The sequence below is a fragment of the Hemicordylus capensis genome, chromosome 2, assembly GCF_027244095.1.
Source record: "Hemicordylus capensis ecotype Gifberg chromosome 2, rHemCap1.1.pri, whole genome shotgun sequence".
NCBI lineage: Eukaryota > Metazoa > Chordata > Lepidosauria > Squamata > Cordylidae > Hemicordylus > Hemicordylus capensis.
Window position 1 is genome coordinate 294,285,569 of NC_069658.1, and position 18,651 is coordinate 294,304,219.

The 18,651-nt window shown below is 44.9% G+C and overlaps 1 protein-coding gene across 4 annotated transcripts in view; it reads right to left on the minus strand.

The window, feature by feature from the left end:
• The window catches only part of SRGAP3 (SLIT-ROBO Rho GTPase activating protein 3), a 289,377-nt gene that overhangs the window by 199,758 nt on the left and 70,968 nt on the right, over positions 1 to 18,651 (minus strand). The gene's annotated exons all lie outside the window — the stretch shown is intronic.

The following is an 18,651-nucleotide window of genomic DNA, read 5'->3' on the forward strand; positions in this document are numbered from 1 at the left end:
ATGTCCTCTCTCCTGCTGTCACTCCCCTACAACTGGTACTCAGAGGCTCCTGCCTTTGAGGCTGGAGATGGCCTATAGCCCTCCTACTTTCCTTAAGGAAAGTAGGCTAAAAATCATTACTCACCATTCCAGTGCAGTTAAGAGGCTGGGTGTAGAGGAGCATAAAGTAAAGTTATGCCGTCGAGTCAGTGTCAACTCCTGGTGCCCATAGAGCCCTGTGGTTTTCTTTGGTAGAATACAGGAGGGGTTTACCATTGCCATCTCCCACGCAGTATGAGATGATGCCTTTCAGATCTTCCTATATTGCTGATGCACGATACAGGTACCAGCGGGGATTCGAACCAGCAACCTCTTGCTTGCTAAGCAGGTTACTTCCCCGCGGCGCCATTAGGTGGCTCATAGAGGGGCATACCACTATTGAAACGTCTGTTGCGGATTGGTTTGGCATATGGAGAGAGAAAGAGTCCAAAGGTTATTGCCATGTCTCTGCTCAAGCAGGTTTATTCCTACAGTTTCAACCAAACCATAATTACCACCACCATTGTTTGGCACTAGACATGAATTAAGCTATAAGAGCACTGGACATCAATGAAGAAGCTAATATAAATTACTGACAGGGCTATAACTGTAACTCCTGATCAGAGGTTGTAAACCATATGTTAATAAACAAGCCACCCTGAACTGCCATAAATGAGACAAAACAGAAATAAAATGCCATCATGCCATTTGTAATTTACCTTCCCTGAGCCACAGCTGTCTGCACAAGAGCAGTTAAGGGAACTGCAAGAAGCTTCTCAACATAACCCCTTTTGCTAGCCTAATAATTCCTAGGCATTTCCAATTACAACTTAATTTTTAAAAAACTTGGCTATTAACCCTATATCTTTGAATTATTTAATTGGCTTGAAAACATTTATAAGTCATAGCTGTAGGAGGCTCCATTGCAACAACATAAGAATAAAATCTTCTCTGTCATTGGCTCATTATAGGAGCTCCATTTTGTGTTTGTTTTTTAATGGCAAAGACTGGAGCTTAGCTATGAAGTTCGAGCAGGGCTGCACAATTTCAGCCCTCCTGCAGATGTTGGACTACTGCGGCTGGGAACGATGGGAGCCATCATCCAAAAGCATTTGCAGGGCCCAAGTTGCGCAACCCAGAGCTAAAGCAAGATCGCCGCTTGAAATGAACATTAAGAATGTCCCCACTTACCCAAACACCATGCCTAAAATCTGCTTGAACCTGTACCTATGCAAACTTTAGCTCTTTAGTTTAGGGTACTTACACAGCACTTTTAGCATCCGAATTGCTTTGCACAATCCATGCTTCGTCCATCTTCAAAACAAACCTGCAAAGTCTGTTCTTATCAGTGGAGTCATGGCTGAGCTATGACGTCAAACCCAGCTTCCTAATTCCAAGTTCAACTCAAACTAACAGACCTAAAAATTTGCTTGTCTGGGTCAAGCTATTATTGATTGAACTAGCTGGCCCTGAGCAGAACATCTGTGCACTAGGACTTTATTGCTCTCCTTAAAGTCCCACCACATCCCCTGCTTGATTGCTCAGTGTCAGTCATCCCTCTCCTCCACAACCCCACTCTCTCAACTCACCCAACCACCACTCACACTCTCAGCGCCAACCACTGGCTTCCGACACCTGGCCAAATCTCCTCATGAGGAGGGCGGCCCAGCCGCCATCCGTGCAGGCTGGCTGGCCCAGCCGCCATCCGTGCAGGCTGGCTGGCCCAGCCGCCATCCGTGCAGGCTGGCTGGCCCAGCCGCCATCCGTGCAGGCTGGCTGGCCCAGCCGCCATCCGTGCAGGCTGGCTGGCCCAGCCGCCATCCGTGCAGGCTGGATGGGAAGCCCCGGCTTGGCCATCCTCCTTGCATCAGAGGTCAGCGGTTGGAGCTGAGGGAGTGAGCAATGCCGTTGCTCTTCGGCCCTCCTGCTCCTCCTGGGCAGCAGCTGCCCCTCCATCCGCTCCTCAGCCTCCCCCGTGCCCACCCTCTCCCCACCCCCGAGTGTTGTCAGAACGTTCACGAGATGTGCCATTGTACCATGGGATTTGCTACATACGTCTTAAGGCTTTTAAATATAAAGAAGATGATGCTTTCAAAGCAGCCAGGTTAAGTCTTTTGCAAGTGTGTTTGGGCTCTGGGTATGTGCACAGGTACAACCATTGTGGCAAGCTTCTGTAGTGCATAGTCCATAGAGCATGAGCAAGGCCACACTCTACCTACTCCTTGCCAATTTGGGGATTGTACAAGAGGACATGCTAACACTCTGCCCGATGTTCCATTTTTCAATGCTCCTCTATGCAAAACAAGAGATGTTGGTGCAGAATGCAGATCTATGGCAGAGATAATGCTTCGCTATCATCCTATACATCCTTGACTGCCTCACTCTAGGAACATAGGAAGCTGCCATATATTGCGTCAGACCACAGGTCCATCTAGTTCAGTATAGGGGTGTGCACGGAACCACAGAGCTACGGTCTGGCACTGGGGTGGGGGGTTCCATTAAGGGCGGGGGGGCTTTACTTACCCCTCCCGCGTTTTCTCAACTCCGGCGGGCGCCGTATTTACTTGAGAAATCGGGCAGCAGGATACCTCCCTGCCGCCCGCTTCAATCCCCGCTTGGCCGCCCCCTTCAATCTCCCTGCCGCCCCCTTCAAGCCCGTTTCTTCCTTAGAAAACGGGCGGCAGGATAACTCCCTGCCGCCCCTTTCCCTGCTAGGCTGCAAAAGGCAAAGCCAAGCAGGGAAAGGGGCGACAGGGAGGTATTCTGCCGCCCGTTTTCTAAGGAAGAAACGGGCTTGAAGGGGGCGGCAGGGAGGTATCCTGCTGCCCGATTTCTCAAGTAAATACGGCGCCTGCCAGAGTTGGGAAAACGCGGGAGGGGTAAGTAAAGCCCCCCCCATCCTTAATGGAACCCCCCACGCCAATTTTGCTGAACCGAACCGCCCCGTGTCCGGACCGGTCCGGAGGCCTGTAGAATGGCCTCCGGACCGGTCCGTGCACATCCCTAGCTCAGTATTGTCTTCACAGACTAGCAGCAACTTCTCCACGGTTGCAGGCAGGAATCTCTCTCAGCCCTATCTTGGAGATGCCAGGGAGGGAACTTGGAACCTTCTGCTCTTCCCAGAGCAGCTCCATCCCCTGAGGGGAATATCTTCCAGTGGTCACACATCAAGTCTCCCATTCATATGCAACCAGGGCAGACCCTGCTTAGCTAAAGGGACAAGTCATGCTTGTTACCACAAGACCAGCTCTCCTCTGGCCATGAGGAGACACTCATGACCAGAGCAGTGTCAAGTGTCGCTCATGACTATTTCAAATTTATTTTCAAGCCAACCAGACCCAGGGCTGTATGTGCACCATAATTCCACAGGAATGCACGGTGTGGTTGTAGGTGAAGAATTCAGGCTCTTTAGCAATTTCCCTCTGATACAGTTTACAGATAAATCTCCTTATTTCTTTGTTTTAAGCTCAGCCTGGGTCTTTTGCTGAAATGGCCAATTTTGAGACGGCTGGGTTGTGAGTCTCTCTTTATGTTTCCCTCAGGTGTGAGTGGGAGACAGGTTTACTGGGCAGTTATAAACATTAATGTTATTTGGTTGGGAGGTGAGGGGCACGTGTTTAGGAAAGTGAGAGCTGAGGGGAGACCTGAAGGTTCCAACAGACTGTGTGATGGGTAGAGGGAGATATAGTGGTGAAGGTTGTACAGGCCATTCCAGGGGAAGGTTCCACAGACAATTGTGGGCAATTCCTCCTTCTGGTCCCTCCAGACTAGGATTGCTGTGGTGTGCTGACAATGTACCATCAAGTTGGAAGGTCCTGTTGCTCAGTGCCAGGTCAGTTAATGGAAAGACATCAACCATCCAGGATCCCTGGACAAGCATGCTGAACTAGGTTGTGACACAGAAGTCTGCTTGGATGAGGCAGGTATACTTAATCTCACCCAGCTATGTCTCCATTTCCCAATTCTTCAACTGGCACATATTGAGGGTCAGGGAGGTGGAGTCGCAGTAATCTATAGTGAATCCTTTCCCCTCTCTAGATGTCTGATTAGACAATCCCAGAATTTTCAGTGTTTGCTTCTAAAGGTAGGTCTTGGAGACAATACCAGGATTCTGTTTGTGTATCGCCCACCCTGCTGTGCCACAGTCTCCCCGCTTGAGCTGCTGGAGATGGCATTGCACTTTTCCAGACTTATTGTCCTGGGGGACTTCAGTGTCCACACAGACACCCCACCACCACCACCACCGGTGCAGCTCAGGAGTTCATGGCCACCATCGCAACCTATATAGCAAGTCACACTCTTGATCTGGTGTGTGTTTGTCAGGATGCAAGTGATCTGGGAGTGGAGAAGTTTGTTATTACTCTATGGCCATGGACAGATCACTATCTGGTGAGGTTTAGGTGCTCCGACCTCTGCAGGGGTGGGAGATTCATTAGGATGATCTGCCCCCAGAGCCGTTTGGATCCAGTAGGTTTCCAGATGGCCCTTAGGGAGTTTCCCATTGCCAGACCTGGTGACACTGTCAAAACCCTGGTTGGTCTCTGGTAGGGAGAGACAACCTGGGCAGTAGACACGGTTCTCCTAAACACCCTCTCCGGCTTAACAGAGTCCAGTTAGCTTCCTGGTTCTCTGGGGAACCTTAGGGAGATGAAGCAGTTTTGATGAGCATCTTAAAAAAAAAAAAAAAACTTGTGATGAATCAGACCAGACACAGGCTAGAACCCACTTTAGGGACAATTTCATGGTGGTGATGACAGCAAAGAAAGCTTACTTTTCCACCACCATTACATCCACACAGTGTAGGCCAGAAAAACTGTCTTGAGTGGTTAGAGCTTTGTTACATCCTGCTCCCAGGTTTCTGGTGGAGGAGTGCTCAACAGCCCGCTGTGACCAGTTTACTCAACACTTAGCAGATGGAGTCACTTGTATACATATAGTTTTGGACTCCAAGAATTATGCAGTGTCCAGTAATTTGCCTCAGTCTCTTCCTGTCCTTTCATTCTGCATAAATTTCAGCTTATGGAGACTGATAATGTATGTGGACAAAATCCTTGGTAGCATGTGGGCATCATTCTTTGTCTTGAACCTTGCCATTCTCAGCTAAGAAAAGCTGCCAAAGGGGGGATGGTTCAATGGTTGGAGGCAAGAGGAGGTCAGACTTATTTTGAAAAAGCGCTCTCTCAATTCCTCCCATCTTAAACTATCACCCAGTTTCTAATCTGCCCTTTTTGGGCAAGGTAATTGAGTGTGTGGTGGTGGCCCAGCTGCAGAGGGTCTTGAACAACATGCAGTATCTGCACCCATGTCAGTCTGGTTTTTGACCTAGTTATGCGATTGAAACTGCCTTGATGGATGATCTACACTGGGAACTGGCCAGAGCAAGTGCAGCCATGTTGGATCTCTCAGCATTTTTTAATACCATCAACCATAGTATTCTTCTGGTCTGCCTCTCTCAGCTGGGGTGACAGAGTCAGTCTTAGACTGGTTCCAGTCCTACTTGGAGGATCGGTTCCAGAAGGTGTTACTGGGGTACTTTTGCTCAGCCCTATGGCTATTGGCCTGTGCAGTCCTCAGGGCTCGATTTTGTCCCCCATGTTTAACATCTATACGAAACCACTAGGAGAGATCATCCGGACATGTGGGCTGCTATGTCAGCAATATGCAGATGACACCAACCAATATCTCACTAGTTCTTCTGATCCCAGGGAGGCAGGGCCATGGTTTGGAAGCTGTGATGGGCTGGATGGGGGCCAACAAGCTAAAACCTAATCCTGACAGGATGGAGGTCATGGTGGTTAACCGGAGACATGATCAGCTATGAAGTTTCAGCCTGTTTAGATGGGGTTGCACTCCCTCTGAAATAACAGGTTGGAGTTTCTCCTGGATCCAGTGCTACTCCTAGAAAAATCAGATGGCCAGGAATGTTTACGCTCAACTTTGGTGGCTGCTCCAGCTTGGAGGACTGATCTGGCCTCTGTCACACAAGCTGTAGTCATGTCACGTTTGCATTACTGAATATGCTCAAGGTGGGGCCGCCCTTGAAAAGTATTCAGAAACTACTGATGGTGCAGACTGCACCACCCTGATCAGAGAAAAGACCAAATTGGGCGCGTGACCAGCATCATGTATCAGTCTAGAAACCAATTTGGGTAAGCTCATAGTTAACATGGCTGCTATGAACTCCTGAGCCACTCCTGACAACCTGGTCCCAAAATGACCATTGAAGTCCACCAACAACAACCTGGGCAACTCCAATGCCAACTCCACAACCAGGTTGATCAGCTCCTTCATCAGAAGGAGCCAGAGAGTCCTGAACCAAGGGTGTCAAACCCATAGAGCAATCAGGCTGGCTAACTGGATCGTCCGGTACCGAAGCAGGAAGCTCTGCCGGCAGCACTTGGACAGGCACAGCAGCCAGTTGTAACAAAGGAGCCGAAGAGGGTGGTTTGCATTGCACAGCTCAATCCCAAAGGGAATGTTGTGGTGAGAAGGAACGCAGCCTCCCTTCTGAATGTGATGGGGGCTCACGCCAGCGGCGCATAGTCTCAGGCAACCGATATGTGGGAGCTTCCGAGTAACAAGGGCCATATTGAGGCCTAACCGTCTGAAGAGTCCAATCGATAGTCTATTTCATATCAACTGCACGACCCAGAGACATGGCGCCAAGTGCCATATGAAGGCTTGACTGCAACCAAGGGAGAACGATGCTCCGACGCCCGGTGTTGATCCAAATATGCGGGCTCGCGATGGTCCCAGGCTTGATCCTGTCTGTAATCGGATGAGCGCTCCTCCGATTCCCAACAGGCACTGTGGTCCCTAAAGGCTCCAGGAGCACATTCCTCTTAAGGAGGCAAGCAGGGCCTAGGGGAATAGGCCTCCCTTTCTGATGAAGCATACCCAGGCTCATCCAATGCCACAGAGCGTTCTCTACTTGAGTGAACCCGAGCCGGAACAAATCCTCCTCCAAAGGCAAGCTAGGCCAGGCCAAAATTGAAGACTTCGGTGTAAGATGATCAGAATCCACTTTGTTTCTTGGCCACTGGGGCCTCCGATGCAGGAACTGCTATGCAGGCCTTCTTCGATATGGGAGGAAGATGTTGGCCCGCCGGCAAATCACGAGGCAACTTCAACTTCTTCGGTATGGACACTGCGGGGAGTGAGTAAGACTTCGGTACCACAGGTGTGGAATGCTTAGGGAGATCTTTGGGGCACATAGGCTCACTCAAAGCCATCGAAGGAATCACACTAGGAAGTGCTGATACCAGTATCAAGTCCAGGTTTTTGGCCTTCACAGGAGCAGACATTGAACGCTCTGATTGCACCAATGAAGCCATTTTAACAGATCGTTTCAATGATAAGGCTTCCAACGAACTGAGAGCCAGATCCCACAGGGCTGTACACAGGCGAGAAGCCCTTTTTCTGCGAGCCTGCTTCATAAACTTTTGACAGTGAAGACAGGTCTCGACAACGTGGGATTCCCCCAGGCACAGGAGACACTCTCTATGAGTGTCGGGGGAAGGGATCTTAGATCCACAACGAACACATTTTTTGAAGTTTGTCATGTCCAGCATGAATGCCAAAGGCTAGCCAGCCACCACACTCCGTCCCAGCCGGGATCCGAGCACCAAAGAAGGGAAAGACGCCTGAAAAAACAAAACGCCAAGAAAAAAATGCTATTACACACAAGAATTAGAGAAAGAAAACGAAGAAGCAGAGAGAAAACAATAAGGCGATAGATATCCTACACGTTGTCGAGCTGTAGACTCCACAATGTGCACTGAAGTGCAGACGATGAAAGACAGAGGGGATGAGGAGTGGCGCAGCTGCATACAATGGCTGGGGGCGAGGTTCCCGCCCAAAGCAGGAGAATTGAGCTTGTTAGGTTCCAGCAAGGTCTTTGCGCAGGCGCATAGCCCATTAGTTTAAAAGACAGAGAACACATTGAAGAAGCACATAAACAGCAAAATTTTCAAAATATAAAGGCAAAACCAATACACTCTATACCAGGGATTCTCAACGTTGGGTCCCCAGATGTTTTTGGACTTCAACTCCCATAATCCCCAGCAGCCTTTGGTTGGGAATTCTGGGAGTTGAAGTCCAAAAACATCTGGGGACCCAACGTTGAGAATCTCTGCTCTATACCAAATACAACAAGGCATACAGGGCAGCAGGGTTCTGTAAGTCAGCACTACCTGCTCAATCAGATTGGGATCTCATGCAGCAATTTGATTTTTTGGAGGAAAATATCCAGCTGTAGGAGCCAGCAGTCTCCTGTTCACAGATCGTTCCTGCAAGTTCCATCTGGATCTTGCATTTTTAGCTTTAAAGTTTTCCACACTTATTTCTCCATGCAAGTTTTACAGTGGAAAGAAAGTTTTACTGCAAAGTCAACCCAATGCAAATTGGTATTGTACCCAGAATGTTGGGAGGCAATATGCTAAATCATTGTAAACCGCTTAGAGAGCTTCCAGCTATAAAGCGGTATATAAATGTAAGTGCAATTGCTATTGTGTGAATAGTATTGATATTGCTTTGTTAAAGCAGCTCTTTCTGCATTATTATTATTTCTTGTTTACACAGACAGGTGTAATTGACTGGCTTGTCAAGCCAGACATCGAGTCCTTCCCAAGGACCTGGGATGGCTGAATTTTATCATCAATACTGTTGGTTATTATAGATATCGTCGCAAAATATAGGCTGTTCCCAGTAAAGTTGCTTTTTGTAACTGGCTGATGGTAATTTCTGTGGCCTCTATGCTGTTGAGGTACTCTTCAAGTTGTTTTGGAATTGCACCTAGGGTGCCAATTACCACTGGGATTATTTGGGTCTTTTTCTGCCACAGCCTTTCAATTTCAATTTGTAGATCTTTGTATTTGGTGATTTTTTCTATTTCTTTTTCTTCTATTCTGCTATCCCCTGGTATTGCTATGTCGATTATTTTGCCTTTTTTTTCTTTCTTCTCGACTACAGTTATATCTGGTGTCTTGTGTGGCAGATGTTTGTCTGTTTGTAGTCGGAAGTCCCATAATATTTTTGCATCTTCATTTTCGACAACTTTTTCAATTTTATGGTCCCACCAATTCTTGGCTACAGGTAGCTTGTATTTTTTGCAGATGTTCCAGTGTATCATCCCTGATACCTTGTCATGCCTTGGTTTGTAGTCAGTCTGTGCGATCTTTTTACAACAGCTGATTAGCTGATCCACTGTTTCATCCACTTCTTTACAAAGGCGGCACTTGCTGTTTGTTGTTGACTTTTCTACTTTTGCTCTTATTGCATATGTTCTTAGTGCTTGTTCTTGTGCAGCCAGTATTAAACCCTCTGTTTCTTTCTTCAAGTAACCATTCTTAAGCCATTGCCAGGTCTTAGTGATGTCTGATTTTCCACTTATATTGTGCAAATGTTGACCATGCAGGGGCTTCTTTTTCCATTTTTCTGCTTGGTTCTTGACTTGTTCTTTTTTGTAGGCCTGCTTTCTTTCGTTGGTGTTGAATAGTTTCTCGTTATTGACCATTTGAAGTGCATCTTCTTCACTGTCCTTGATATATTCTTCAAGGCCTCTTTTCTCCTCCTCTACTGTTTGAGGAACTTGCAGCATTCCTCTTCCACCTGTGCTGCGAGGGAGGTATAGCCTATCTACATCACTGTGGGGGTGCAGAGTATGATTGATGGTCATTATTTTCCTAGTCTTACAATCTAGCGTCTCTAGCTCTGCCTGGGTCCAGGCTATTATTCCTGCAGTGTATCTGATAACAGGTATAGCCCAGGTGTTTATGGCTTGTATGGTGTTCCCGCCATTGAGTTTGATTTTTCTAACTCTCCTGATGTATTCACTTCCAATTTTTCTTTTAACTTCAGTGGGTGTGTGATGTTATCCGCCTGGAGAATGCCCAGGTATTTGTAATGTTCTTTCTCTTCCAGGTTCTTGATCTTCCTTCCATTGGGCAGTTCTATTCCTTGTTTTTCTTATTTTCCCTCTGTTCATTAGTAATACAGCACACTTGTCTAGTCCAAACTCCATTGTTATATTGCTACTGAATATACGGACAGTGTTTAGCAGTGATTTGATTTCTGACTGGGACTTTCCATACAACTTCAGATCGTCCATGTACAGCAGATGGTTGATTTGACTTGATGTTTTAGATGTTTGGTATCCGAGGCCTGTTTTGTTTAGTATTTGTGAAAGTGGGGTCATGGCGATTACAAACAACAGAGGGGATAGTGAGTCCCCTTGGAAAATACCTCTTCTAATGCTAACCTGTCCAAGTGTCTCGCCATTGATTGTTAACTGTGTACTCCACATGCTCATTGCTTTTTTTATAAATATCTGAATGTTTTTGCTGACACCAGTTGTTTCTAAACATTTTAGTATCCATATGTGAGGCAATGAATCGAAGGCCTTCTTGTAGTCAATCCATGCAACACTTAGATTGGTTTTTCTTCTCCTGCAATTTTCTAAAATCATTTTGTCAATCAGCAGCTGGTCTTTTGTGCCTCTGGTGTTCGGGCAATTTCCTTTCTGTTCAACTGGAAGCTGTTAGTTAATAAGTGTTGCATCACTTCATTTGCTATTATTCCAGTTAATAATTTGAACATGGTTGGCAGGCAGGTTATCGGTCTATAATTACTTGGAACTGTACCTTTTGCTGGGTCTTTCATGATGAGATGAGTTTTCCCAGTTGTTAGCCATTGTTCAATATCACCTCCTTGCAAAATGTGATTGAACTGTTTTGATAGTTGTTTATGAAGGCTTGTTAGGTGTTTAAGCCAAAAGCCATGCAGTTCATCATCGCCTGGAGTGACATTATTATTATTATTTTACATTTATATCCCCTCTTCCTCCAAGGAGCCCAGAGCGGTGTACTACATACTTGAGTTTCTCTTTCACAACAACCCTGTGATGTAGGTTAGGCTGAGAGAGAAGTGACTGGTCCAGAGTCACCCAGCTAGTTTCATGGTTGAATGGGGATTTTAACTCGGGTCTCCCCAGTCCTAGTCCAGCAATCTAACCACTACACCACACTAGTGATAGCAGTTACATATCTGGCAACAGAAAAAGTTCCCAAGCATCAGCCCAATATAAGAAACCACTCTGAAGGGAACAGATGGTGTGTGTCTTCACTGTCTGGAATGTACTTCTTTTGCAAGTGGATATAATTTCAGCTAAAATTCTTCAGGAAGAATCCTGTTGACTAATTATTTAAGGACTGAAGCTCCAAGCTACTGTGGCTAGTACTGCGTGCAGCTGTCCGCACTGGGAGCAGCTGCCTCTGCGCAGCATCAGTACAGTGGTACACATTCAGAAGAATCAGACATTCCAACACACAGGTAAAATAATGCAAATTAAATGCTAGCAAAAATAATGCTAAATTCTTTAAAACAGTCAAACTCATGGGGTAGGCTTGGACAACTCACTTTCAAAGCTGGAGCAAGCCAGAGTAAGACACCTCCATACATGGTGCCCAGACCTCCTTGGAGAAAGTGGAGGATACAACAGTGATTAATGAATAAGGCATCTCCAGCAGATGTTAGTGAGCACTGAAGTGGACATATGAAAAGGCACTCTCTCAGATATCTAAAAGGTTTTGATATCTAAAAGGAGCACTTTAAATGGTGTGTGGAAGTTCATTGGTAGTAGTGTTCCCTCTAAGGTATATGCATGTATGCACACACACAAGTTTTTTTAATGTCCACTCGGTTAATTCTAGATCCTGCTCAGATTGAATCAGGAAGGCCCCACTCTGGATACACATGCGGACACATTGACTTGATACGGCCATGCCACCTAGAACAAAACTCATTCCGCACACAGATGAAAAAAATTAGAGAACACCGATACTGATCGCATCAGCCACCACAGTCACTGCAACACTTGCTGATACAGTAATGTCCCCATCAACCAGCTCCTTCAAACGTTAATAAACAATCCTTTTCCCTATCCAGGGTACAGCACCAGCACATATGTAAAAGGAATCCATGGTTAAGGATAGGAAAGCAAAGTAGAAGAGGAGGAACTGCAGAATCTGCAGCATACTCTTGATCTCATTATTAAAAGAATATGAGTGCCTCCCATGTTACAATTTTCTCTCATGGACGTACTCCTGCAATTTAGCAGCATGTACCAATTCCATATGCAAACAAAAAGGGTTTTAACCATGCTATTTCTTGCAAAATAGTTGTTTTGACCTTGAGTTCAAGGGGAGGGAAAGAGGCAACCAAACTAAAATAAAACCAGTGCTTCCAAAACACCTATGGGCTATTTATGTTGGTTTCTTGAGTGTCTACATCCTGTCAAAACCAATTCTCTCCTATTGTATTTTAGACAAGGTCTCCAACTGGCAGAATCATCTTAAGCAAGTACTCCAGAAAGCATTAAAATATTACTTAGCATTTTGAAGTAATGTTAGGAGCACAACAAAACAAGTTTTGCAAACTGGCTTTCTTGCTTTTATTTCAAGGAAAATAAAGGAAACATGAGGAAGAGATTGTAACAGATTTTCTCCAGCGTCTGCCAAGATGCAACTGAACTCTGTTAAACAGAGAGCCTCTCAGAGAAAATACCCCACTTAAAAATAATTTATGAAAGGGAACAACAAACAAAAGTTGCTTTGGATGACAACATTCCCTTTCTACACCAACAAAGCACTGGCACTCTCATCTCAAACACTAAATATCAGCTTTATACAACTGACACCGATTTTGATGTTTGTTCGTTACTGGAAAACCAATATTTATTTTTAGTTTTCCAGTAATTAAACAAGTCGACCTAGAAAAAGCCATAGAAATTAATGGAATGGAATGACAGAGATTCCCCAATACATAAACACACGACTCCCTACCTATCTCCTAAGTTCACAGCATTAGAAACTATTCCGAGTTGCAGAGTTTATCAGAAGCATGTCTGAAAGCTCCGTAAAACACTGCTTCTCAAGGTATCGTGTAGGCTTTCAGGAGGAGAACCAAGGTGCTTTCCAGACTAGCTGCTCAACAGCAGCAAAATGCCTCCATTCGAGCAAGTCACATTTGAAACGTAAACAGCAGGCGGAGCAGTCTCGCAGAAACTAACAACCCAAAAAACCAGCATCTTCCTTACGCTGGATATAAGACATCCTAGCTCTATATCGCAGCAACTAAAGTCGAAACAAGGCAATGGAAGTGTGAATGGCACCCTGCTGTCTGCATAGGGACTGCAGTGTCACAAGGCAAGAACGTGGAGGCACACTTCCAAGATACGTGTAGGGTCTAGTCTGGAAAGCGCCCATAATTCTGCCAGGAAAAAGGTCACTCTTCTCCTGTAAATGTACCTTCATTGACCTAGAAGACAAAGTGTCATATTGATCAGCATCACCAGTGCAGTAATAGCAACTTAGCATCCCCACGCATTAGCTGGCCATTATGAAGGCTGATAGGGCAATGCTCCATGTTTCCTAAGCCTTTCTGTGACCGCACAGACAGTCTTTTTCTCTCAGAATCTATGATCCTATGTTGTGCATAAGCCTCTCCCTTTAACTTGACTGCTGCCCACCTGCAGTCAAGAGTACTGCTAAGCCTACATTCTATCTTTGTTTTTTGCCTTGGTTTTACTCGGGAAAGTTGAGAATGTGCTTTCCTAACTTGGTACATTGTGATCAAGCCTGAGAGTCCCATTACTAAAATAACTTTGAACCATTGCAGGCTGGGTGTTGGATACGGCACCTGTGTGTGCCAAAGTTGTTTAAGGGGGTTTTAAAAATCAAGTTGTTTTATCTCCATATTAATCCATCCTGGCTTATGAATCATCAGCCGCAAATGCAACCAAGGGACAGATAGTTCACTTGAACTATTAGAAGAGTCTGGGCTTCTCTTGCATTAAAAAAAAAATTCACCACAAAAACAGAAAAGCAAGAAGAAACTTTCAAAAAAGGCACCCTTGGTTCTTGCTCCTCGCAGTGAAAAACAGTCTAACCGTGCAAGCTGCAGCAGGATGAATCTATGTACCCACTTCTTCCAGTGGGGAAAGGTCACAGAGCTTTTCAATTCAGATGTATTGTCTCTTTTATAGTTGATGTAGCAAGCCTCATTAATGCAGTGAATGCTCTTAGGTGACGTAACTTCAGCTCTGTGTTCTGAAGCTATTGAAACCCAAACAAGAATGCATTTAAACTGTGAGGGAGAAGGGGGGCAACCCAGCTGCTTAAAAATGCAAGCCATGCCCCGATTATTTTTCTGGCACAGCACAAGAACTCATTAAGCAGCACATTCAGACATCCTGCATTCTTTAGTCCTGATGTGGGAAGCCTTTGCAGTCCTTTGTGGAGCTCTGGAATGAAGAAACTATCATAAATTCTACACGCCCTCCAAGTCCCTCCAAGACAGGAGGAGCACTTTCAAACCTTCCTGGCCTCATGGGCTTGCCAACTAACTTAAGCTGTTTCCGGTGATCTCCCCTTCCCGCAAAGTGACATTTCACAGTGTCAAGGCATTAAAGTCTCCATGATTGCTTTCAACAGTCACCTGGAGACTCCAAGCCAATTGCGGGGGAAAGCTGGTCTGGCTATAGTGAGCATTAACTGTATCCCCTGCTAAGCAGGGTCCACCTTGGTTTGCATTTGAATGGGTGGCTGCATGTGGACACTAAGCTAATTCTCCTTATGGGATGGAGCCTTCGTTCAGTGGGAAAGTATACGCCTGTTTGTATGCAGAAGGTTCCAGGTTCACTCCATGACTCCTGCCAGAAACCTTGGAGAGCAACTGACAGTCAGAGTGGACAATAATGAGCTAGATAGACCAAGAGTCTGATTCCGTGTAAGGTACCATTGTTTGTTCCTATGATCAAGTCCCAGAAAATTCGTCTTGGAGGCAGACCAATTCCAACCGCCGACAACATCAGAACAACATACTCAGCTTTCAGCCTGTGTTTTCTTGTCATTTCAAGAACAGAAATGAGACCAACATTGTAAGGTTTGATTCTTAGCAACTTATCAGACATTATGGGTCTGTGGATAAACGTGGATTTCATTAGAATATACCCCTTTTTAACCTACATTTACAAATATTATGGGGGTGGTTTCCCATACTTTTCAAGGTTATTTTTACGTCTCACACAACTGAGAGCTGCTATGCTGTGGTGGCTAAGAGACTGAACTGCAAGTCAGGATTTCCCTGGTTAAATGTTGCCCCTGCCATTAACTTGCCAGGTGACCCCGGGGAACCCACTCCCCGGAATAGAGGGTAATACTTAACAGGTTGTTATAAGGATTACATCAAGAGAATATATGTAATGCACTCTGCATACTCAAAAAGCATTCTACAAATGCCCAAGTATAAAATACATGTGTTCAGGGTTGATAAAAATCAATTTTTAAAAACAAAATTTTAAACATTGGTTCTCTAATTCAGACTGATTTTTTAAAATCCATCAAGTACCTAGGTCAAAGATATCATTATGAATATAAATCCTAACTTTTAATTATATTCTATGAACATGTTAACATGTATATGGGGATGAGAGTCCTGATCTGAAGGTGGTATACATGCAGCGCACACATGCACACACCCACACACACACACACAGTCAAGCCCTTGCTCCCCACTTCCACAAAAAGTGCAAAGACAGAAAAATCAATCAATGAACAGAGAATTTGGGGGTGTGGCGTAGATCTGTGCAAGCAGAAAGAGTCTGATCAGATAAAAATGCACAGGATGGGGAGCAGAGATGAACAGAAAGTGCAACAGAACATACATACATACTTATTTATTTAACATTTATATCCCGCTCTTCCTCCAAGGAGCTCAGAGCAGTGTACTACATACCTGAGTTTCTCCTCACAACAACCCTGTGAAGTCGGTTAGGCTGAGAGAGCAGTGACTGGCCCAGAGTCACCCAGCTAGTATCACGGCTGAATGGGGATTTTAACTCGGGTCTCCCCGGTCCTAGTCCAGCACTCTAACCACTACACCACGCTGGCTCTCTGGACTGGCTACACTGGACTGGCTCTGTCTGGAGGAAACTTTCCGAGTACATCCTCCATTGTAGAAGGCACACACCTATAATGGCAGCAGAGCATAAGAGAGACCCCATTTGGGAATATTTTAAATGAAGTCCCTGTACCTGTGGGTAACAAAGGCATGAATGCAAAATGCAAACAGTGCAACAACAAAATTCAAGACCTGGCTGCCCAAATGAAACAGCATTGTGAGAAGTGTGTACCTAGTTTCTAAAAATGAAGCTACATCTATCTCTAAGTACGTGTTCAGGTTATATTAGACAATGAAATGTACTGTACTTGTATAGAAAATGATGATTTAATAGAATCTTCCTGACTAGTAATTTAAATCAAATCTACCCTGCATATGTTATATTCTCCCCTCATGTCTTCCCCTCCTTATACTGGAAGAGGTCAGAAGAGGAGACCGGCAAAATCATACTCCTATAGCAGCCACCCAAAGATAGCAACTGGATCCTAGGCAGGTGTTTGCAGCCAATGCACAAGTAGTGCTACAGACCCTGTTCCTGCTGTTCACCAACCTTCTTTTCCTGTCCCCATTCCTTTTACAGGAAAGACAAGTAGACTACTTAAAAAAAAAAAAAAGCAAAGAATTATGGGGCAATGGGCCGTGTAAGTGCAAAAGTGCACCGATCCACATAGCAACAGCAGAGATAGCAAGCTAAGGCATTGTGCAATTGTCAGGTGCTTGGCTAGCACAACAAAATGCCTAATGTTTTGCCTATTTGACTGTAGAATAAGCAGAATGCAGTTAGCTACTTAAGATCTCCTGGTCTAGTTGATTTAGGACCTTCAAAGCCTAAAAATGCGGGGGGCCCTAAGGAGCATGCAAAGAATGCATGCAGATAAAAACAATTTCTCAATGATCAGCAGAAATATTGGAGCCTTATGCATGCTACACAGGATTTGTAGGCATAACAAGATGTGTGTAATGTAGCAAGAGAACCCATTCCCAATAATAGGACCAGTGCTTCAACCTTTGCAACCTCATGTAAAAGTATTCCGCTTTGATAATTCTTAAGCTTTCCTGTAGCCCTTGAGATTGCTTTCCTTAATCCTGTGTAAAAACTGCAAAGAAGTCACTTTTAACAGGACCTCATTATTTACTTGAAATCCCTGAGAGACGAATGAAGGTAATGTAAGTTTCAAAGTCTGTATTTTCACTGCAAGAGGATTAGGTTATCTCCAGTATAAAATCCCTGCTTGCAACCTAAGGCTCCACAGCATAAGCAAATTATGAGGATGAACAAACATGCATGCTTTCAAAGTGTTAAATCAAAAGCCTTGGAAAAAAGAGACAACTGTGACATGACACATGCAGAGGAAAAATGCAATAGATGGCGTTGAATGACCCACTTAAGAAAATTATGCCTCCAAACAAAAAATGGCCGATGTAGTTCCAAGAGTCAGACTTTATCGCAATTCATCTGAAGCATGTGTTAATCACCTAAAACAGTCTCTTTTCATGTCCTTTCAGTTAATTATTCCCACTGTGCACTTTCTGTGCCACTGAGAATAACCATAGTGATAGAAAATGCAGAGTGCCTTCTAAGTACCGCCTGGATCAGCAATTGCGGTTCACATTTCCCTGCACCATACCTTTTCCAGGACTAAACTAGCAAAGATACCATTCCCTCAGAATAAACAGTTTTTCTCCAGTAGAATAGCCAAGGGAATGACCTGGACTAGCACAGATCCTATATCTCCCTGGCTTTTTCTTTACGTGAATCAAATGGAGTGAACGCAACACTCTGTAGGTGGCCCAGCCAAAGGTAAGGAAAAAGCCCTTCTGTGTCCTTGCCAGAGTTCATGCTAGACAACAAACAATTTCACTTGGCCAGAAATCAAGGCAAGGAAGACATAACAGCATGTATTCTATCAATTGCATCTCAACAGATATGCACTTTAGCCTTCATTGTTGCTTGTAACATAACAGGAAATATCAGCCAAGCAAGTAAGTGTCCAGGTTTTGCCTCTGCAAAGCAAGGCTGTGATCTTAGGAATGTGCACCTGGAAGTAAATCCCATGAACCCAATTATACTTATTCTAAGGCATGAGTATTCAGATTAGGGTTTAGGCTGGTCACGAATGCAAGGAGCCTCAACTGGAACACAAGTCCCAACAGAACTCCAAAGCCAGAGAACCAATATCTCCCAGGAAAAAAAAAAGGGAGAGGGAGAGAGAGAGAGAGATTTTACATATGTCAGGCAGTGGAAGGTTTCAGAAGTCAGTATGCAAGGATTAATTCACAGCAAAAAAAGGGCTGGGGAGAGGTCAAGTGACTCACAAAGCAATAGAAACACTGGGCCAAACAACTGACAAGGGCCAGGAGGAGCATGGCTGCTGCAATAGAGAGGCAATGAACAACATTGCGAGAACCAAGCATCATCTTGTGTATGTGTGCTCAGACCTATTTTACTAACATCTAGTAAGAGATGAAATCCCTAAATGGCTTGTTGATCTACAAAATCTACAGCACTGAAACCAGAAAGGTCCTGGCTTGAGAATTCGGTTTACTGACAGAGACTGTTAAAACACACACACACACACGTACGTAGCTTTTGTATCTTGTGCCATTTTACACAAATCCTCAATAACTGGCTAAACTGAAAGTTTATCCATTAGTGCTGTCCAAAAGCTTTTATAC